Consider the following 22310-nt stretch of genomic DNA (forward strand, 5'->3'; position numbering starts at 1 on the left):
TCTTGTCTCAACCTTTTTTAACTGCCTTTTCATTTTTAGGCCTTTTAATTCAACCCATGTCCACAAAGATGCCAGTAGTTAGGGACTGGTAAGATGAGCTCCTCTCATAGAAGGTGCTTAATAAATGTCTCTTAAATGAATTAAAATGTAGCTATCAGTCCTAGGGAAAGGCCTTGGTTTTCCCTTTCCTATATCAGCAACTCCAAATGTAACTGGACATATATAGGTCAACATACAACATACAAAGGGTATCTATTTTTTTCTCTCTGCCTAGCACTCTCCTTTCTTCTGGTAGAAGAATCCATCTTTTCCATGGAGAAGTCATTCCCTGTGTGGCAGTGGGCCTGCTCCCGCTGCCATTTGCTCGACCACTGCACAGGCATGAGCATGTGACCCTGGCTTAGTTTTAGCTAATGAAAGTCTTCATTCACAGTGATTGGTTCAGGGTTGTACATATGATCCAAGCAGGAAAGTGCCTAACCATTGTCTGTCAATTCCAAATCCATCCTTCTTTGCCTCGCTTTGTGATCGTAAAGTTGGGCCCTGTAAACATTTCTCTTCCACCCACTAGTGGAACGTTAAAGTTCATCAGTAGAGGGCAATGGAGTGACCCTGCAAGGCAATAGTAGCAGGAAGCTAATTCCCTTCCAGGTCCTAATCCTCCATTATTACTGTTATTTAGGGTGTAAGCCTAGTGGCTAGCAGGGCAATTCTACCTATATCCTCAGGCCATGCTCTCCTCCTCTGCAGCCACCCACACCCTCTGGCAACAGTTAATTTCTTTAACAGACCAGTTGCAGCTGGACTACACCCTCCCACAATGGCAAGCTGCTTCCATTGTTTGGTCCTGGCCAGCACCCTGTGGCAAGTTTCTTTGACCACCAGTAAGCTTCTGGTTCTCATGCTGGCCATGCCCTCTCCAAAGAGGCCTGAATCTCATTTTTGATGAGGAGGGGACTCCTTTAGTCCTTAGTCTTTCACTGTTCACCCATCCTTAGTTTAAAGTTAGTAACGGCTATTTTGTACCTGCTCTCTGTTCAAGTAGCCAGTGTGGCTTCTATCTCCAGACAGGATTCGCAGTTTCCTCTGAAACTTACATAGAGATTCTGGGAAAAAAGAAGATGGTTTCTCTCCTCTTGCTGGATCAAGAGCTGTTAAGTATAAGGTAAGCTGGAGCTGCTTGAGGCCATTGTCCCCAAACAGAGAGAGGCTATTTTCAGTTGGAAAAAAAAAAAACAAAAAACAAAGATGAGGTCATACATAGAGATAAATAGATAAGAGAGACAAATGAAGGTGGAGAGCTGCCATGACTGAAGATAGTTTTCCAGTCATATTACCAATAAATCCCCCCCGCCTTTTTTTTTTTCAAAAAATTTTTTTAACGTTTTATTTATTTTTGAGACAGGGAGAGACAGAGCATGAATGGGGGAGGGTCAGAGAGAGGGAGACACAGAATCTGAAACAGGCTCCAGGCTCCGAGCTGTCAGCACAGAGCCCGACGCGGGGCTCGAACTCACGGACCGCGAGATCATGACCTGAACCGAAGTCGGCCGCCCAACCAACTGAGCCACCCAGGCGCCCCCTGCCTTTTTTTTCTTAAGCAAGTTTGAGTTGGATTTCTGTCTCTTGAAATTGAAAGAACACTAACTAGGATATAAAGTAGATTTACCACAAAAGAAATATTATTTACTTTTCATTTTTAGTTTTTAATAGTATCTTTAATTTTTAAAAGGATCATTTATTTATTTAACTTTTATTCACAATCTCCCGAGGGCAGTCTCTGAAGGCTGTCTGCTGTCCGCTCTCCTATGCTGGAGGGGGATCCGGGAGATACATTGCAGTAAGTATCCACTGCAGGGGTGCCCAGCTTGGTCTGAGGAATCTGAACAGATCTCCCAAGCAAAGTGACTATGGAGCTGATGCCCAAGGGTGTGTTAGAGCTGTCCAACTCTCATGAAGTTAGGATATGTTAACCTGATCATTAAACAGATATTTATGAAGTCTTTCCATATTGTGTGCAAAGTATTGTGGTGGATGCCAGGGATACAAAACTAAATAAACTCCCCTATTTTTAAGGAGATTGTATTAATCATGTGTTTTATTTTCTGTATTCTGATGCTTTGACATCTGGAGCCTTATTGACCCTGCAGGGGTCATACCCTCACTGCCTTCCTTATCAGGCTCTCTCTTACATAGGGCCACCTGCCATAATCAACCCAAGGCCAAGTACCAGGCATCTGGGGACAGCTCCTAAATCCCAGAGCCCACTGAAATTAATCAAATGAGCCAATCCCAAACCTGCTTACCCTGCCTCATTCATTTCTCCCCATGGAAACCACAGTAAAGACTCTTGCCCATGCTTCCCCCCTCTTCCTCTGCCTCTTGACAGACCCAGGGGGGCTTCCCTGCGTGGCCCCCTGTGGTGTGGCATGCTTGGCCCCTCCCCTTGGGATCTGTGAATATAACAAACCATCTTTTTAATGACAATTGTTTCCTGGTCTGTCAGCCTTACCGAACCTCCAATTTTTCTATGTCTAAACTATATTTTAAAACAAAGACCATATTAGGGGAACTTTAAAAAATTTTACTATTCTTAATCAATCTATAGGTCCTTGAAAACAGCAGCCACACTCACCTTATTCATGGTTGTATCCTCGTCCATAACTCTCAGTTACTATTATAATTTTCCCATGTGGATTTCCAAGCATTGTTCATCTAATATCACTTATATTTATTCCTTCTGTCTGATTTCTACCATCTCCACTCCACTTCAGGCTCTTATGACCCCTAACTAGGCTCACCCTTCAGGTCATTCCCTTCATCTTTTCTTCTTTTAGGTTTTTGTTCATGGTCAGTTCAAATGGCATGAGACCCACAAAGCCTCTCCTTACCTTTTCAACTAGGTGTAGGTTTCTATTCCTTTAAATGTCACACTGACTTGTTTCAACCTTTCATTGCACACTCTGCCTCTTGTTCTTGTTATCTCTCCCTTTATTTTATCTATCAGGTTCTCAGCCCCTTGAAGACATCTCTGTATTCTTAGCTCCTAGCATGGTGCTGGTAGGAAGTATTTTACAAGTGTTTGTTGAATGATAGAAAAATACTGGATTATAAACTTGAGGGCAGAGTACATGTTTTACTGGTCTCTGTACATCATGGAATGCCTACCATAAGATCTTGCTTATAGGTGACCTCTAAATATTTAGGAAATCGAGTAAGCCTATAAAGTAAGTAAAATAATTAGTATTAATAATCCTATTTGACAGGTAAAGAAACTGAAGCTCAGAGAAGTTAATGCTTTTCCCAAGGTTACCAATTCAGGTTACCAAGTCTATGCCCCGTATAGCTGGGTTAGAACCCAAGCACTTAGCCACCTACTCCAGAGTACATGTTTCCCCTATCTGCAAGTAGAACATTCCTGTGAAACCTTTTATAAGCCAAAATGGTGAAAAGCAAAGAGGCAATTTTTAACTTATATGAGCACACCCAGACCCCCAAAATAACCTCTCTTAGGCTTTCTTATACTTTGAGACACAATTTGCTGATGGATACACAAAATAAATCAAGATAAAATACGGATGTTCACAGGCATAGTTTAAAGCCATGGAGGCTTGATGCTGAGATGCCAAGTGTACTTCCTGGGGAAGGACTTTGGTGGTTCTACTTTTGCTTCTTGGGGTGCACGTTGCCTATATAATGGCTTGCTGGGAAACAAATGCTGAATGCTATTTTTTTCATCCCCTTCTCATAAAAGGGAAAATATTCTTTGGATTTCTTTCAGTTAGCAAATACAGGTAATAATGTAGGTCCTTCATAAAAAGCAAAGTGGCTTCATGCAAATTTTTGATAACCTGGGGATAACTGTATTTCCCATTACCCATTATCACAATAATAGGTGTCATGTTATACACGTTGTTGTGGACTGAATGTTTATGTTCCAAATTTATATGTTAAATCCTAACTCTCAATGTGATGGTATTTGGAAGTGTATTTAAGTCATGAGGGTAGAGCCCTCCTGATGGGAACAGTGCCCCTACAAGGAGAGGCAAGACAGATAGCTTACTGTCTTTGCTCCATGTGAGGATACAAAGAGAAGTCTGCAATCTGCAATCCAGAAGAGGGCTCTCACCAGGACCTGACTACTGGTGCCCTGATCTCAGACTTCCAGCCTCCAGAACTGTGCAAAGTAAGTGTTTGTTGATAAGCCAACCCATTTATAGTATTTTGTTATAGTGGCCCAACTGACAAAGACATACGTTTTTGAAATCCTCTTGATTTTCATAAGATTGGAAATGTATCATGACCTTTATTGACAATAGAGACTTGGATATGTCTCCTGTATTGATTTAATAAAAGGTGAAGATTTATAATATCGTAGCTGCATAAGATGAGGAATTGGCAAGTATGAGAAATTTAGCATTATTTTCTTGAGAATGACACATCAAAAGTTAATCTGGATCTCTTTGATTTCCCAGAATTTTTACTGGCTGGGCTTATTCCACACACCTCCCCCCTACCTTGGCAATATCTCATGAGCTATTGATAAATTATTAAGCCCTGATGCAAACCCAAGTGCCAGGATTAACCATAAAATTGTGTATTCATCAGGGTCTAGTCAAGAGACAGAAAACATAACAGTTACTTTGACAGAGAAAGTTTACTATGAAGAGCTGTTGACTAGGGGAAAAGAATCTTTAACTGAAAAAGTAAAAGAAGCACTGTGTCATAGATGTAGCAGCTGCAAAAGGAAGTACCACCTTCTAGTTGTGGGGAAGTGAAGGAAAGAGGTTGAAATTATTAAAACTTAGAAACTTAGAGAAGAGGCCCCATGCAGCTGAAAGTCAGGTCTCTGAGGAGGAATGCTATTTGGCTGATGTCTTGAAAAATGTACTTGGGGATACAGGAGTGCTGATGCATAGGGGCACTTGTACCCCAATGTTTATAGCAGCACTTTCAACAATAGCCAAATTATGGAAAGAGCCTAAATGTCCATCAACTGATGAATGGATAAAGAAGTTGTGGTTTATATATACAATAGAATACTACTTGGCAATGAGAAAGAATGAAATATGGCCTTTTGTAGCAACGTGGATGGAACTGGAGAGTGTGATGCTAAGTGAAATAAGCCATACAGAGAAAAACAGATACTATATGTTTTCACTCTTATGTGGATCCTGAGAAACTTAACAGAAGACCATGGGGGAGGGGAAGGGAAAAAAAAAAAAAGAGAGGGAGAGAGCCAAACCATAAGAGACTATTAAAGACTGAGAATAAACTGAGGGTTGATGGCGAGGTGGGGGGGTGGGGAGGGAGGGGAGGGGGGTGGGTGATGGGCATTGAGGAGGGCACCTGTTGGAATGAGGACTGGGTGTTGTATGGAAACCAATTTGACAATAAAATTCATATTAAAAAAAGAAAAATGTACTTAGGATTGTTTTTAATCAGACATGGTAAAACACACAGATGTATACATGATTCTCATGAAGGAAGAAAAGTTCATTTTCATAGGTCTCTGGAAAAAGGAGACAGCATTCTATGCAGGGCAACATGGGAAGCATCAGGGTGGGTCAGGAGGTGGAAGAAGGAGGAGAAAGCCTGAGTACAAGCCTTTATTGTGGTGTCTTTGAGAAAGGCAAGGCAGGGCATGTTATTAGGATTGGGTGGTTTGGGTGGTTTCTACAGGCTCTGGGCTATAGAAGCTATCTAGTACCTGGCCCTGGAGTGATTTAGGGCAGGAGGAATATTAGCTTGGTGAGTGAGGGTTTGGTAAAGGAAATGATTGGGCTTTGGGCTTTGCAGTTGGTTGGTTTGCTCATGGGCTAGTTGTTTACTATCTTTAGAAATTAGCTAACCCGGGGGCATCTTGCTGGCTTAGCTGGTGGAGCGTGTGACTCTTGATCTCAGGGTGTGAGTTTGAGCTCCATGTTGGATATAGAGATTACTTAAAAATAAAATCTTAAAAAAAAAAAAAAAAAGAGTCCATAGAAATTAGCTAACCCTAGGAGGGGCAGTGTTCAAGGCCTCCACAATGTTTAAACATTATAAAATATAGAAGATTAAAACTATGATTAATACAGGTAGGCTGGTGTTTTTGAGTTCTGAAAGTTGCCAGCTGCTTCCCTGGACCTTTCTTCCCATAAGTTAAACTTTCTTTATTCTCCAGGATCAGAGGGGGTAGCTAATATCTAACTTTCAAAGGGAAGGGAGTTTCTGGCCCTTGTCATTGAACTTACCAGCAATCTGAAGAGTTCGCACTAGCAATGATTGCCTAGATAGATATTCTAGATATTTTGGAAGAATATATATACCCATTTCCTCATCTCACTTGAGGACTTCAAGGTTCTAGGTTCATTAATAAATATCAAATATCAATTTCGGATTGGAGGGAAGATGGCGGCGTAGGAGGACGCTGGGCTCACCGCGCGTCCTGCTGATCACTTAGATTCCACCTACACCTGCCTAAATAACCCAGAAAACCGCCAGAGGATTAGCAGAACGGAGTCACCGGACCCAGGTGCAGATGAGAGGCCCACGGAAGAGGGTAGGAAGGGCGGCGAGGCGGTGCGCGCTCCACGGACTGGCGGGAGGGAGCCGGGGCGGAAGGGCGGCTCGCCGGCCAAGCAGAGCCCCCGAGTCCGGCTTGCAAAAGCGGAGGGGCCTGACGGACTGTGTTCCGACAGCAAGCGCGACTTAGCGTCTGGGAGGTCATAAGTTAACAGCTCTGCTCGGAAAGCGGGAAGGCTGGAGGACAAAGGGAGGGTGAGCTGCGGAGCCCCCGGACGACAGAGCTCAGTTTGGTGGGGAACAAAGGCGCTCGCCAGCGCCATCTCCCCCGCCCATCCCCCAGCCAAAATCCCAAAGGGAACCGGTTCCTGCCAGGGAACTTGCTCGCTCCGCGCAAACACCCAACTCTGTGCTTCTGCGGAGCCAAACCTCTGGCAGCGGATCTGACTCCCTCCGGCTGCCACAGGGCCCCTCCTGAAGTGGATCACCTAAGGAGAAGCGAGCTAAGCCTGCCCCCCCTGCCGCCGTGCACCTTGCCTTCCCACCCCAGCTAATACGCCAGATCCCCAGCATCACAAGCCTGGCAGTGTGCAAGTAGCTCAGACGGGCCACGCCACCCCACAGTGAATCCCGCCCCTAGGAGAGGGGAAGAGAAGGCACACACCAGTCTGACTGTGGCCCCAGCGGTGGGCTGGGGGCAGACATCAGGACTGACTGCGGCCCCGCCCACCAACTCCAGTTATACACCACAGCACAGGGGAAGTGCCCTGCAGGTCCTCACCACACCAGGGACTATCCAAAATGACCAAGCGGAAGAATTCCCCTCAGAAGAATCTCCAGGAAATAACAACAGCTAATGAGCTGATCAAAAAGGATTTAAATAATATAACAGAAAGTGAATTTAGAATAATAGTCATAAAATTAATCGCTGGGCTTGAAAGCAGTATACAGGACAGCAGAGAATCTCTTGCTACAGAGATCAAGGGACTAAGGAACAGTCACGAGGAGCTGAAAAACGCTTTAAATGAAATGCAAAATAAAATGCAAACCACCACGGCTCGGATGGAAGAGGCAGAGGAGAGAATAGGTGAACTAGAAGATAAAGTTATGGAAAAAGAGGAAGCTGAGAAAAAGAGAGATAAAAAAATCCAGGAGTATGAGGGGAAAATTAGAGAACTAAGTGATACACTAAAAAGAAATAATATACGCATAATTGGTATCCCAGAGGAGGAAGAGAGAGGAAAAGGTGCTGAAGGGGTACTTGAAGAAATCATAGCTGAGAACTTCCCAGATCTGGGGAAGGAAAAAGGCATTGAAATCCAAGAGGCACAGAGAACTCCCTTCAGACGTAACTTGAATCGATCTTCTGCACGACATATCATAGTGAAACTGGCAAAATACAAGGATAAAGAGAAAATTCTGAAAGCAGCAAGGGGTAAACGTGCCCTCACATATAAAGGGAGACCTATAAGACTCGTGACGGATCTCTCTTTTGAAACTTGGCAGGCCAGAAAGAATTGGCACGAGATTTTCAGTGTGCTAGACAGAAAAAATATGCAGCCGAGAATCCTTTATCCAGCAAGTCTGTCATTTAGAATAGAAGGAGAGATAAAGGTCTTCCCAAACAAACAAAAACTGAAGGAATTTGTCACCACTAAACCAGCCCTACAAGAGATCCTAAGGGGGACCCTGTGAGACAAAGTACCAGAGACATCACTACAAGCATAAAACATACAGACATCACAATGACTCTAAACCCGTATCTTTCTATAATAACACTGAATGTAAATGGATTAAATGCGCCAACCAAAAGACATAGGGTATCAGAATGGATAAAAAAACAAGACCCATCTATTTGCTGTCTACAAGAGACTCATTTTAGACCTGAGGACACCTTTAGATTGAGAGTGAGGGGATGGAGAACTATTTATCATGCTACTGGGAGCCAAAAGAAAGCTGGAGTAGCCATACTTATACAAGACAAACTAGACTTTAAATTAAAGGCTGTAACAAGAGATGAAGAAGGACATTATATAATAGTTACAGGGTCTATCCATCAGGAAGAGCTAACAATTATAAATGTCTATGCGCCGAATACCGGAGCCCCCAAATATATAAAACAATTACTCATAAACAGAAGCAACCTTATTGATAAGAATGTGGTAATTGCAGGGGACTTTAACACTCCACTTACAGAAATGGATAGATCATCTAGACACACGGTCAATAAAGAAACAAGGGCTCTGAATGAGACATTGGATCAGATGGACTTGACAGATATATTTAGAACTCTGCATCCCTAAGCAACAGAATATACTTTCTTCTCGAGTGCACATGGAACATTCTCCAAGATAGATCATATACTGGGTCACAAAACAGCCCTTCATAAGTTTACAAGAATTGAAATTATACCATGCATACTTTCAGACCACAATGCTATGAAGCTTGAAATCAACCACAGGAAAAAGTCTGGAAAACCTCCAAAAGCATGGAGGTTAAAGAAAACCCTACTAACGAATGAGTGGGTCAACCAGGCAATTAGAGAAGAAATTAAAAAATATATGGAAACAAACGAAAATGAAAATACAACAATCCAAACGCTTTGGGACGCAGCGAAGGCAGTCCTGAGAGGAAAATACATTGCAATCCAGGCCTATCTCAAGAAACAAGAAAAATCCCAAATACAAAATCTAACAGCACACCTAAAGGAAATAGAAGCAGAACAGCAAAGACACCCCAAACCCAGCAGAAGAAGAGAAATAATAAAGATCAGAGCAGAAATAAACAATATAGAATCTAAAAAAACTGTAGAGCAGATCAACGAAACCAAGAGTTGGTTTTTTGAAAAAATAAACAAAATTGACAAACCTCTAGCCAGGCTTCTCAAAAAGAAAAGGGAGATGACCCAAATAGATAAAATCATGAATGAAAATGGAATTATTACAACCAATCCCTCAGAGATACAAACAATTATCAGGGAATACTATGAAAAATTATATGCCAACAAATGGACAACCTGGAAGAAATGGACACATTCCTGAACACCCACACTCTTCCAATACTCAGTCAGGAGGAAAGAGAAAGCTTGAACAGACCCATAACCAGCGAAGAAATTGAATCGGTTATCAAAAATCTCCCAACAAATAAGAGTCCAGGACCAGATGGCTTCCCAGGGGAGTTCTACCAGACGTTTAAAGCAGAGATAATACCTATCCTTCTCAAGCTATTCCAAGAAATAGAAAGGGAAGGAAAACTTCCAGACTCATTCTATGAAGCCAGCATTACTTTGATTCCTAAACCAGACAGAGACCCAGTAAAAAAAGAGAACTACAGGCCAATATCCCTGATGAATATGGATGCAAAAATTCTCAATAAGATACTAGCAAATCGAATTCAACAGCATATAAAAAGAATTATTCACCATGATCAAGTGGGATTCATTCCTGGGATGCAGGGCTGGTTCAACATTCGCAAATCAATCAACGTGATACATCACATTAACAAAAAAAAAGAGAAGAACCATATGATCCTGTCAATCGATGCAGAAAAGGCCTTTGACAAAATCCAGCACCGTTTCTTAATAAAAACCCTTGATGGGGCGCCTGGGTGGCGCAGTCGGTTAAGCGTCCGACTTCAGCCAGGTCACGATCTCGCGGTCCATGGGTTCGAGCCCCGCGTCAGGCTCTGGGCTGACGGCTCAGAGCCTGGAGCCTGTTTCCGATTCTGTGTCTCCCTCTCTCTCTGCCCCTCCCCTGTTCATGCTCTGTCTCTCTCTGTCCCAAAAATAAATAAACGTTGAAAAAAAAAATAAAAATAAAAACCCTTGAGAAAGTCGGGATAGAAGGAACATACTTAAAGATCATAAAAGCCATTTATGAAAAGCCCACAGCTAACATCATCCTCAACGGGGAAAAACTGAGAGCTTTTTCCCTGAGATCAGGAACAAGACAGGGATGCCCACTCTCACCGCTGTTGTTTAACATAGTGCTGGAAGTTCTAGCATCAGCAATCAGACAACAAAAGGAAATCAAAGGCATCCAAATTGGCAAAGATGAAGTCAAGCTTTCGCTTTTTGCAGATGACATGATATTATACATGGAAAATCCGATAGACTCCACCAAAAGTCTGCTAGAACTGATACATGAATTCAGCAAAGTTGCAGGATACAAAATCAATGTACAGAAATCAGTTGCATTCTTATACACTAACAATGAAGCAACAGAAAGACAAATAAAGAAACTGATCCCATTCACAATTGCACCAAGAAGCATAAAATACCTAGGAATAAATCTAACCAAAGATGTAAAGGATCTGTATGCTGAAAACTATAGAAAACTTATGAAGGTAATTGAAGAAGATTTAAAGAAATGGAAAGACATTCCCTGCTCATGGATTGGAAGAATAAATATTGTCAAAATGTCAATACTACCCAAAGCTATCTACACATTCAATGCAATCCCAATCAAAATTGCACCAGCATTCTTCTCGAAACTAGAACAAGCAATCCTAAAATTCATATGGAACCACAAAAGGCCCCGAATAGCCAAAGGAATTTTGAAGAAGAAGACCAAAGCAGGAGGCATCACAATCCCAGACTTTAGCCTCTACTACAAAGCTGTCATCATCAAGACAGCATGGTATTGGCACAAAAACAGACACACAGACCAATGGAATAGAATAGAAACCCCAGAACTAGACCCACAAACGTATGGCCAACTCATCTTTGACAAAGCAGGAAAGAACATCCAATGGAAAAAAGACAGCCTCTTTAACAAATGGTGCTGGGAGAACTGGACAGCAACATGCAGAAGGTTGAAACTAGACCACTTTCTCACACCATTTACAAAAATAAACTCAAAATGGATAAAGGACCTAAATGTGAGACAGGAAACCATCAAAACCTTAGAGGAGAAAGCAGGAAAAGACCTCTCTGACCTTAGCCGTAGCAATCTCTTACTCGACACATCCCCAAAGGCAAGGGAATTAAAAGCAAAAGTGAATTACTGGGACCTTATGAAGATAAAAAGCTTCTGCACAGCAAAGGAAACAACCAACAAAACTAAAAGGCAACCAACGGAATGGGAAAAGATATTTGCAAATGACATATCGGACAAAGGGCTAGTATCTAAAATCTATAAAGAGCTCACCAAACTCCACACCCGAAAAACAAATAACCCAGTGAAGAAATGGGCAGAAAACATGAATAGACACTTCTCTCAAGAAGACATCCAGATGGCCAACAGGCACATGAAAAGATGTTCAGCGTCGCTCCTTATCAGGGAAATACAAATCAAAACCACACTCAGGTATCACCTCACGCCAGTCAGAGTGGCCAAAATGAACAAATCAGGAGACTATAGATGCTGGAGAGGATGTGGAGAAACGGGAACCCTCTTGCACTGTTGGTGGGATTGCAAATTGGTGCAGCCGCTCTGGAAAGCAGTGTGGAGGTTCCTCAGAAAATTAAAAATAGACCTACCCTATGACCCAGCAATAGCACTGCTAGGAATTTACCCAAGGGATACAGGAGTACTGATGCATAGGGGCACTTGTACCCCAATGTTCATAGCAGCACTCTCAACAATAGCCAAATTATGGAAAGAGCCTAAATGTCCATCAACTGATGAATGGATAAAGAAATTGTGGTTTATATACACAATGGAATACTATGTGGCAATGAGAAAAAATGAAATATGGCCTTTTGTAGCAACGTGGATGGAACTGGAGAGTGTAATGCTAAGTGAAATAAGCCATACAGAGAAAGACAGATACCATATGGTTTCACTCTTATGTGGATCCTGAGAAACTCAACAGGAACCCATGGGGGAGGGGAAGGAAAAAAAAAAAAAAGACGTTAGAGTGGGAGAGAGCCAAAGCATAAGAGACTGTTAAAAACTGAGAACAAACTGAGGGTTGATGGGGGGTGGGAGGGAGGGGCGGGTGGGTGATGGGTATTGAGGAGGGCATCATTTGGGATGAGCACTGGGTGTTGTATGGAAACCAATTTGTCAATAAATTTCATATACATTAAAAAAAATAATAAAATAAAATAAAATAAAAACCATGAATAATAAAAATAATAATAATAATAATAAATATCAAATATCTACTGAGAGCAGAGACGTTTAACTGTTTTTAAACTGGAGAGAAAATGAGACCTGAGATGAGCATTGCCTCTAACTTCTACCTCTTCTGCTTCCTCCTGTATATCTCCTGTCCCCATTGCCAGGACTCGGAGATTTCAGAAAAAAGTGTTCATGTAAATAATTGCCAGCTGAATTTGTGAAAGGGTATTTTTAGTTTGTAAGAGTTTTACTCCTCCTCAAATTAAGCTTTTATGATATGAGTTGGATAGAAAACAGAACCTGAAACAAAGGTTCATGAGAATGTTTTTTTTTAAACATTTTTTTTTTTTCAACGTTTATTTATTTTTGGGACAGCGAGAGACAGAGCATGAACGGGGGAGGGGCAGAGAGAGAGGGAGACACAGAGTCGGAAACAGGCTCCAGGCTCTGAGCCATCAGCCCAGAGCCCGACGCGGGGCTCGAACTCACGGACCGCGAGATCGTGACCTGGCTGAAGTCGGACGCTTAACCGACTGCGCCACCCAGGCGCCCCATTCATGAGAATGTTTTATTGGGGAATGCAATCCCAGGGCAGCCAAAGAGAGGAGGAAAAGAGTTTGAGGCAGAGAGGGGGGGTGGAACATTACTGCACTGGCCAAAGCTTCAAAAGAAATACAGCTTCTACTTGGTCAAATAGGATGTCTTCATATAGGCTTAATGGAACCACTGTAAAAAGGGACAATTCATTGTAGGAAAGAAATAAAATAAATTTATCTGTTGATTGTAGGAAAGAAAGAAAGCGAATTTATCTGTTGGTTCCTTCTTGCCTTATGACTCTCACCGGTGAAAGTATGCCCCATTTTTGTTGTGTTAATTGATCCCTTTGGAAAGCTGATAGGAAATCCATATTCTATGCCTCCCAGCACAGTTTCTCTTTGGATCTGGATTTGGTATTGGACCTGCCATAGCTGCTGCCATTCCAAGCATGATGAAGGCCATGCCAGCCTCCAGCTTGCCCCCTTGGAGGAAGGAGAACTTCAGCAGTGTTAGGAGGAGAGGCAATGGTGAAGGTAACCACAACTTTCCACTGAGCAAGAGGCAAGTGGCAAAGAACTAATGTGAGGTTGAGCATAAATTAGATCGGATACAGAGAGTAATGGGTAAGGAGTAAATCAGAGATCGGAAATATTTATAAAAGTGAATATCATTGGAAAAATGGAAAGTTCCAGAAGGATATGTCTGGAATATGGATTTATAGATCATGGGAGACAGAGATCTCCATCAGCACATGGAACCACAATGTGTGTGAGGTGCAGCTCTGCCTCAGGAGGCAGAAGGCCTGGTCCCACTTCCCTGTCTTCCCTTAGCTGTGGCATTTTGACATGGTCTTGGATTAGTTTCTTTTTTTAACTCTTTTTTTTTAAAATGTTTTTTAAATTTATTTTTGAGAGAGACAGCATGATCAGGGGAGGGGCAGAGGGAGATGGAGACACAGAATCTGAAGCAGGCTCCAGGCTCCAAGCTGTCAGCACAGAGCCCTACGCAGGGCTCAAACTCGTGAATGGTGAGATCATGACCTGAGCCGAAATCGGACACTTAACCGACTGAGCCACCCAGCAGCCCCCAGAAGCTCAGTTTTAACCTAATATATGCACCAGTGGATCTGACAATGAGCTACTGCATCAGGCAGTCAGCCGATCTGAAGTCTAGGCCTGACTGTCAGCAGCCAGCCACATGATCATGTGTAAATCAGTTAACATCTATATCTACGTTTCATCAAAGCAGAAACTCTGGTTTCCAATCACCTTGGTTGGAGTCCCAGTGTTAGCACTAACCAGGTGTGTGATCCTGGTCACATTACTTGAATTCTCTGATTCCTTTTCCTTATATGTCTAGTGGGGCTGCTGTGAGCAAATTCACATGAAATGTCTGACCTAAGTGCCCACTCAAATGTTCATTAGTATTTCCTTAATTATAAAATGAGGTAGTTAGACCCATAGATCCTTAGGACCCATTTCAGCTTTAACATTCCATGATTCCATACTCTGATCATTACTTAGCTATTATAGATGCTTAATGAGCATTTATTATGTATGTAGTCCTGTGCTATCTTGACCTCAGAAGCACACAACCTTCTTGAGACAGTCACATAGATTAGAAATTAGAAGCCATACATAGTAATCTGCAATATTGTGATAGGGAGTGGTATCTTAAAAGCATAATAAATCTCATTTAGAGTTCTAAGATTGATGGCTTGTCAAGCACATTATTCTGGGAAAATCCACTTTGTCAGTGTTGAAGAATATGCTTATGACAGGTCCTTACAGTTCTTTAAAACATTTTATAGATGCCCAGTATGTGTTCAACTGATAACTAATGGAGTATTGTTGGAAGAAGTGTTCACATAGGGTTTTATTCTAAAGTTGGAAGCATGGTAAATTACACGTCATTGCTTAGTCTAACTGCTCTCTATAATGATATATTTCCAAAGGAAAAAGTAACATTAAAATTAATATTCAACTGGTGACTTGAGTTGAACTGAAATGCTTTCTGTTGCCAAAAAGGTTACCATGGTTAGGGTTTTAGGTTCAGTGCAAAATACTGCACACAAGAAATAAAGGACAGTGTCTTATTCATCAACAGGAAAGACTCTCCAACTGTTCAGGGAGCAACATTAAATGCCTGACTCAAAAATTCCATTCAGTTGAATTAAGAAGATAGAAAAGAAAATTTGGAAAAGTATGTCACTTAAGAAGTGTGTTTGGATTAGAAAAAAGTTCATTTTTAATGAATAGTGCTAGGCAAAATGGAAACATCTGTAGTATTATTAGGCATTTAATAAAACATGAAGAAAAGTATTTAAGAGGGCTTAAGGCAGGACTCCCAGAAGTTTATTTTAGGACACTCAGGAAGATGCTATTATGGGGTGCAAGACGCTGTGGTAAGATGCTGAACTTTGATTTTAGAACATGTTAGTTCAAGCTCTTCATCTGCTACTTACTGTTTTAGATCACGTTGGCCAGAGGTCCTATCCACTCCATGATTTGGTTATCTATAAAATTGAGAGGCTGAAACAAAATTATTTCAAATTTATTTTGACTGTTGTTTATAGTGTTATCAAAGTTTTACATGCACATAATTTAAAGAGATAAGTAATTTAACAAAGCTTGCTTGAAAAACAGCATCCCTTCCCCCACCATTTTCCTATGATCAGAAGAAAACACTTCAACTCTTAGAGTTGTTCCTTTAATATTTGCTTCTGTATCCCTAGGTTAAATGCTTGCATTATTAATTTAAAAATTGAAGTAAAATATACATAAACATAAAATTTACCATTTTATCCATCTTAAGTATACAGTGAAGTGGTATTAAGTACATTCACTTTTTTGTGGAATCATCATCACTACCTGTCTCCAGAACTTTTTCATCATCCCAAGCTGGAACTCTGTGCTCATTAAACATTAACTCCTTATTACCACCCATCTTTAGGCCTTGGTAACCTCCATTCTGCTTTCTGTCTTTATGTATTTGACTACCCTAGGTACCTCATCTAAGTGGAGTCATACAGTATTTGTCCTTTTTGTCTGACTTATTTCACTTAGTATTATGTGGTAGCATGTGCCAGATTGTCCTTCCTTTTTAAGGCTGAATAATATTTCATTGCGTGTACATACAGCATTTTATTTGTCATTTGTCCATGAAGGGCATTTGGGGTGCTTTTACATTTTGGCTAGAGTGAATAAAGCTGCTATAAACATGGGTGTACAAACACCTGTTTGAGTCTTTGCTTTCAAATCTTTTGGATATATACCCAGAGATGGAATTGCTGGATCATATGGTAACTCTGTGTTTAATTTTTTGAGGAAATGCCAGACTATTTTCCATAGTGCCTGCACCATTTTAAATTTCTACCAGCTGTGCACACGTTCCAATTTCTCCACCTCTTCACCAGTACTTGTAGTTGTTGTTGTTGATGTTGTTACTGTTATTATTATTATTTGGAATGCTTCATAAATTTGTGTGTTGTCCTTGTGAGGGGCCATGCTGATCTTCCCTGTATTTACCTATAAACACATTTAATACATGTGTTGCTGAAGGGAGCACTCTATGTGTTTTTGCTTTATACTTTGTAGAAGGTTTCTTTAATTTTATCTCCTAACATTTCTATTGAGTTTTAATTTCTACTCTTACACATGTAATTTCCAAGAACTTTTGATTTTTCTGAATGTTCCTTAAGAAAAATATTTTTTAATGTTTATTTATTTTTGAGAGACAGAGCACAAGTGGAGGAGGGGCAGAGAGAGAGACACAGAATGAGAAGCAGGCTCTAGGTTCTAAGCCATCAGCACAGAGCCCGACACGGGGCTCAAACCCATGAACCATGAGATCATGACCTGAGGTAAAGTCAGCCACTTAACCAGCTGAGCCACCCAGGCGCCCCTGAATGTTCCTTTTTTAAAAGAACATCTTATTCTTTTCTTTTTAAATGTAATTTAGTTTAATTTTTTGATAGAACATGTGAGCAGGGGAGGGAGGAAGAGGGAGAGAGACAGAGAGAGAGAGACAGAGAGAGACAGACAGACAGACAGACAGAGAGTCTTAAGCAGGCTCCATGCTCATCACAGAGCCTGAGGCAGGGCTCAATCCCATGACCCTAGGATCATGACCTGAGCCAAAATCAAGAGTTGAAGCTCAACCAACTGAGCTACCCAGGTGCCCTTTATTCTTTTTTTTTTTTTTTTAAAGATTTCTTTTTTAAAATAGTTTACTTTGGGGGCACCTGGGTGGCTCAGTTGGTTAATTATCCGAGTATAACTCAGGTCACGATCTCACAGTTCGTGAGTTTGAACCCTATATCGGGCTTTCCACTCTCAGTGCAGAGTCCACTTCAGATCCTCTGTCCTCCCTCTCTCTCTGCCCCTCCCCCACTCATGCTCTCTCTCTTTTGCTCTCAAAAATAAATATTTAGAAAAAAATAAAAGATTTTATTTTTTAGAGGAGTTTTAGGTCTACAACAAAATTGGGAGGGAGGTACAGACATTTCCCATATAACTCCTGCCGCCACACATGCATAGCTTTTCTTGTTATCAATACTACTCACCACAGTGATACCTTTTTTTCTTTTTCACCAAAGGCGGCCCTACATGGACACATCATAATCACCTAAAGTCCATAGGTTACCTTAGAATTCACTCTGGCTGTGGTGCATTCTGTTGGTCAGAACAAATATATAACGACATATATCCATCATCATAATATCATATACAGTATTTTCACTGTATTTCACTGTTTTTCAGTATTTCACAGTATTTTCCCCCACACAGTGGGGGAAGGGCAGAGAGAAGGAGACACAGAATTCCAAGCAAGCTCCACATCATCAGAGCAGAACCTGATGAGGAGCTTGAACTCATGAACCGTGAGACCATGACCTGAGCTGAAATCAAGAGTCAGATGCTTAACCAACTGCACCACCCAAGCAACCCATGAGATGTGTCTTTTGCAAATATTTTTGTCACAGTTTGTGGCTTGACTTTTCTTTCTCTTGATGCTGTCTTTCACAGAGCAGAAGTTTTTAATTTTAATGAAGTCCAGCTTATCAATTATTTCTTTCATGGATTATGTCTTTGGTGATATACCTAAAAAAGCCTCTCCTTACTCAAGGTCATCTGGGTTTTCTCCGATGTTATCTTCTAGGAGTTTCACAGTTTTGTCTTTTACATTTAAGCCTATGATCAAATTTTGAATTAATTTTTGTGAAGGGTGTAAGGTCTGTATCTAGATTCCTTTTTTTTTTTTTTTTTTGCATGTGAATGTCCAGTTGTTCTAGCACCATTTGTTTTTTTTTTTGAAGGTCTAAGAAATTTTATTTTATTTTATTTTATTTTTTTTAATATATGAAATTTATTGTCAAATTGGTTTCCATACAACACCCAGTCTAGCACCATTTGTTGAAGAGACTATCATTGTTCCACTGTATTATCTTTGCTTCTTTGTAAAAAATCAGTTGATTGTCTATATGGGGGTCTATTTCTGGGCTCTCTGTCTTGTTTCATCAATCTATTTATTCTTATGCCAGTACCATATTGTCTTGATTATTATAACTTTATAGTAAGTCTTGAAGTTGGATAGTATCCTATTCTTTTTTTATGGGTAAAATAACTTTCACTATCTGTCTGAGTACATTAATTATTTAAAATTTTTTAATTTACTTTTTAGAGAGAGATACAGAGAGAGATCAGGGGAGAGGCAGAGAGAGAGGGAGTGAGAATCCCAAACAGGCTCCACACTGTCAGCACAGAGCCTGATGTGCTGACAAACCGCGAGATCATGACCTGCGCCAAAACCAACAGTGGGACACTTAACCGACTGAGCCACCTGGGCACCCAACATTAATAATTATTTAAGGCATTATTTTGCCTACATGGTCCTACTTCTCCAAGTTGTCTCCCCTTTCTTTGTTTTAGACTGATTCTTATGCTATGGGCTTTCTTTTAGATATCTGGTGATCCTTGGGCAACTGCTCATATTTGAGAGCTCTGAACTGATGGGAGCTCTGGGCTTTTGACTATGGGATTCACTGAAAGGTGACTTGTGAGGGAAATTTTGTGGTTATCTTTAGATATATTGATTTGGACTACTCATATTTGCTAACGAAATATTTTCTAATTCCCTGCTTGAAAGGTATAGCCCTGGCTCACTTCATTCCAGTGCTCATTTAAAAAAAAAGAGAGATTGGACAGGGTGTGTGGAGTACAATATTCAGTATATAAATTTTCTATTAGTAGTTCTGGTTTCAGTACAATACTACGGTCCTCATCTGTGCTTAATGTTGCCTAGTTCAGAAACGCTGTTTTTTTTTTTTTTTATCTCCAGAGAGTAAACTTCTAGTATTTGGAAGGGGTGGTGGAGGAACATTGAATCTGCTGTGCAGAGTGGGAGAGAGTGATCTGAGGATCTAACCGCTTCTTTTTATTTATTTTGAGAGAGAGAGAGAGAGAGAGAGAGAGAGCGCACGAAGAGTGCATGCTCAAGCAGGGGAGTGGCAGAGAAAGAAGGAGAGAGAGAGAATCCCAAGCAGGCTCCCCACTGTCAACACAGAGTTGGACACAGAGCTCGAACCCACGAACCAGGAGATCATGACCTGAGCAGAAACCAAGAGTCAGACACTTAACCAACTGAGCCACCCAGGTGCCTCAGGATCTAACTCCTTCTTAAATAGACATTAGTCAGTCCTTCAGTAGCTCTATGTTTGCCCCTGCTTTCAGAGGTAGATAGTGCTACTAATTCTAGATCTTTCTAGGATTCTGTAGTGGAACTGGATTGTTTCTGAGTTTCCTCTCTGCAGGGTTAGTATTTAGGTATAAGTCAACTCTGAATCAATTACCACTCATTCACTGTTCTCTACCTGCTTCTCATATCTTGTTTGCAATGTTTTCTCTCTCATTCTTTTTATCCTGTGTGTTTTAAAACAAGCTTTTCACTCTTTTCACTATTGCTTTTATAGAAATTAGTAAAATTAGATATGTGTTGGAGCTCCTGGGTGGCTCAGTTGGTTGAGTGTCTGTCTCTTGATTTTGGCTCATGTCATGATCTCATGGTTCAAGGGATTGAGCCTTGAGTCAGGCTCTGAGCTGACAGCACAGAGCCTTCTTGGAATTCTCTCTCTCTCCCTTTCTCTGCCCCTCCCCTCACTCTCTCTCAAAATAAATAAATAAACTTAAAAAATTAGATACATGTTTGCTCAATTTGCTCTTTTTCTCCAGAATGCTAATGTATTTTCTACTTCTAATAGTTTGTCTAAGGTGGATGATAAATTGTAAAAAATAAATCTAATCTCTATTATCCAAGGCTGTGTTGTGCAGGATATAGAATTTTCTTGACTATTGAGCCTTCCTATACTTGCTGCTCACTTGTTTGGCTTATGTCACTACTATCTTGGTAGGTGAAGGCAGAAAGTGTGAAGTTCCGAAAATCTTGTTTTACAACTTTTCTTGTCTTCTCTGTTTTTTTTTTCCATTTCTTCCAGTTTATTGATATATAATTGACATATAGCATTGTATTAGTTTAAGGTGTATAACAAAATGATTTGATACAAGTATTTATTGGAAATGATTATCATAATAAGTTTAGTTAACATCCATCTCCTCTTCTTCTTCTTCTTCTTCTTCTTCTTCTTCTTCTTCTTCTTCTTCTTCTTCTTCTTCTTTAATTTACCCTTATTTTATTTGATCCTATTTTCTGGGAATTTTTTCTTTGGAAATATTCTATTCCTTGTTTTGCTACTCCAAAGAAATGTTGTGATTTTTTTTTTCATTAAAAAGGAAACTTGTATCAGTTGATTCTAATTCTAGTTCTCCTTAGAAAAAGGATTTCTTTTTAATTAACAAAGTTAAATTTTAAACAGATATTTTTGACAATAGTCAATACTTGAAAAATAATTTTGGTCCTTTCAAAATTACTAATATCTGAAACCAAAAAATGTGGTGAAATGAGTGGTTATTTTTAAAGAAACAATTTAATTGTACTGCTTAGGCCATTTATTGTTTGGACAAAAGTTTGTTATGGAAAACTCAGTATATAAAGATTGAAATTTTCCAAAATAAATATTCATTAGTTTAGAAAAAATTCTCAGAGGATAGATAGCATATGTTTTCACTTATATGTGGATCTTGAGAAACTTAACAGAAGTCCATGGGGGAAGGGAAGGGGGAAAAAAATAGTTACAAATAGAGAGGGAGGGAGGCAAACCAGAAGAGACTCTTAAATACAGAGGACAAACTGAGGGTGGATGGGGGGGGGGAAGGGAAAATGGGTGATGGGCATTGAGGAGGGCACTTGTTGGGATGAGCACTGGGTGTTGTATGTAAGCCAAGTTGACAATAAATTGTATTTTAAAAATAAATAAACATTTAAAAATTAATAAAAATTCTCAATATTATTTAAATAGCAATATTTGATAATGTGTTTAAAATATGAATATTTTGGGGCACCTGGGTGGCGCAGTCGATTAAGCGTCCGACTTCAGCTAGGTCATGATCTCGCGATCCATGAGTTTGAGCCCCGCGTCAGGCTCTGGGCTGATGGCTCAGAGCCTGGAGCCTGTTTCCGATTCTGTGTCTCCCTCTCTCTCTGCCCCTCCCCCGTTCATGCTCTGTCTCTCTCTGTCCCAAAAATAAATAAACGTTGAAAAAAAAATAAAAAAAAAAAATAAAATATGAATATTTCATATTCATGAACTTATGTGTAGCAGGCAATATAGGGCTTTAGATGGATTAAAACTAGGTTGGAATTACTATAACTTCTTTTTTTTAATTTAAATCGAAGTTAGTTAACATATAGTGTATTAATAATTTCAGGAATAGAATTTAGTGATTCATCACTTACATATAACACCCAGTGTTCATCCCAACCAGTGTCCTCCTTAATGCCCTTCACTCCTTTAGCACTTCCCCAACCCAACACCCCACCAACAACCTTCAGTTTGTTCTCTGTATTTAAGAGTCTCTTACGGTTAGTCTCCCTCTCTGTCTTTATCTTATTTTTGCTTTCCTTCCCTTACGTTCATCTGTTTTGTATCTTTTTTGTTGTTGTTAAATTTTTTATTCATTTTTGAGAGACAGAGAGAGATAGAGTGCAAGTGGGGGAGGGGCAGAGAGAGAGGGAGACACAGAATTCGAAGCAGGCTCCAGGTTCTGAGCTGTCAACACAGAGCTCGGCATGGGGCTCAAGCCCATGAACCAC

At 40.5% G+C, this 22310-nt stretch overlaps 1 pseudogene; it reads right to left on the reverse strand.

Annotated features, from left to right (window-relative positions):
* Positions 1-16561: 16561 nt before the first annotated feature.
* On the reverse strand, positions 16562-16658 carry LOC115513205 (annotated as a pseudogene).
* Between the last annotated feature and the right edge of the window lie 5652 nt (positions 16659-22310).

Source organism: Lynx canadensis, chromosome B1 (assembly GCF_007474595.2).
Source record: "Lynx canadensis isolate LIC74 chromosome B1, mLynCan4.pri.v2, whole genome shotgun sequence".
Lineage (NCBI taxonomy): Eukaryota > Metazoa > Chordata > Mammalia > Carnivora > Felidae > Lynx > Lynx canadensis.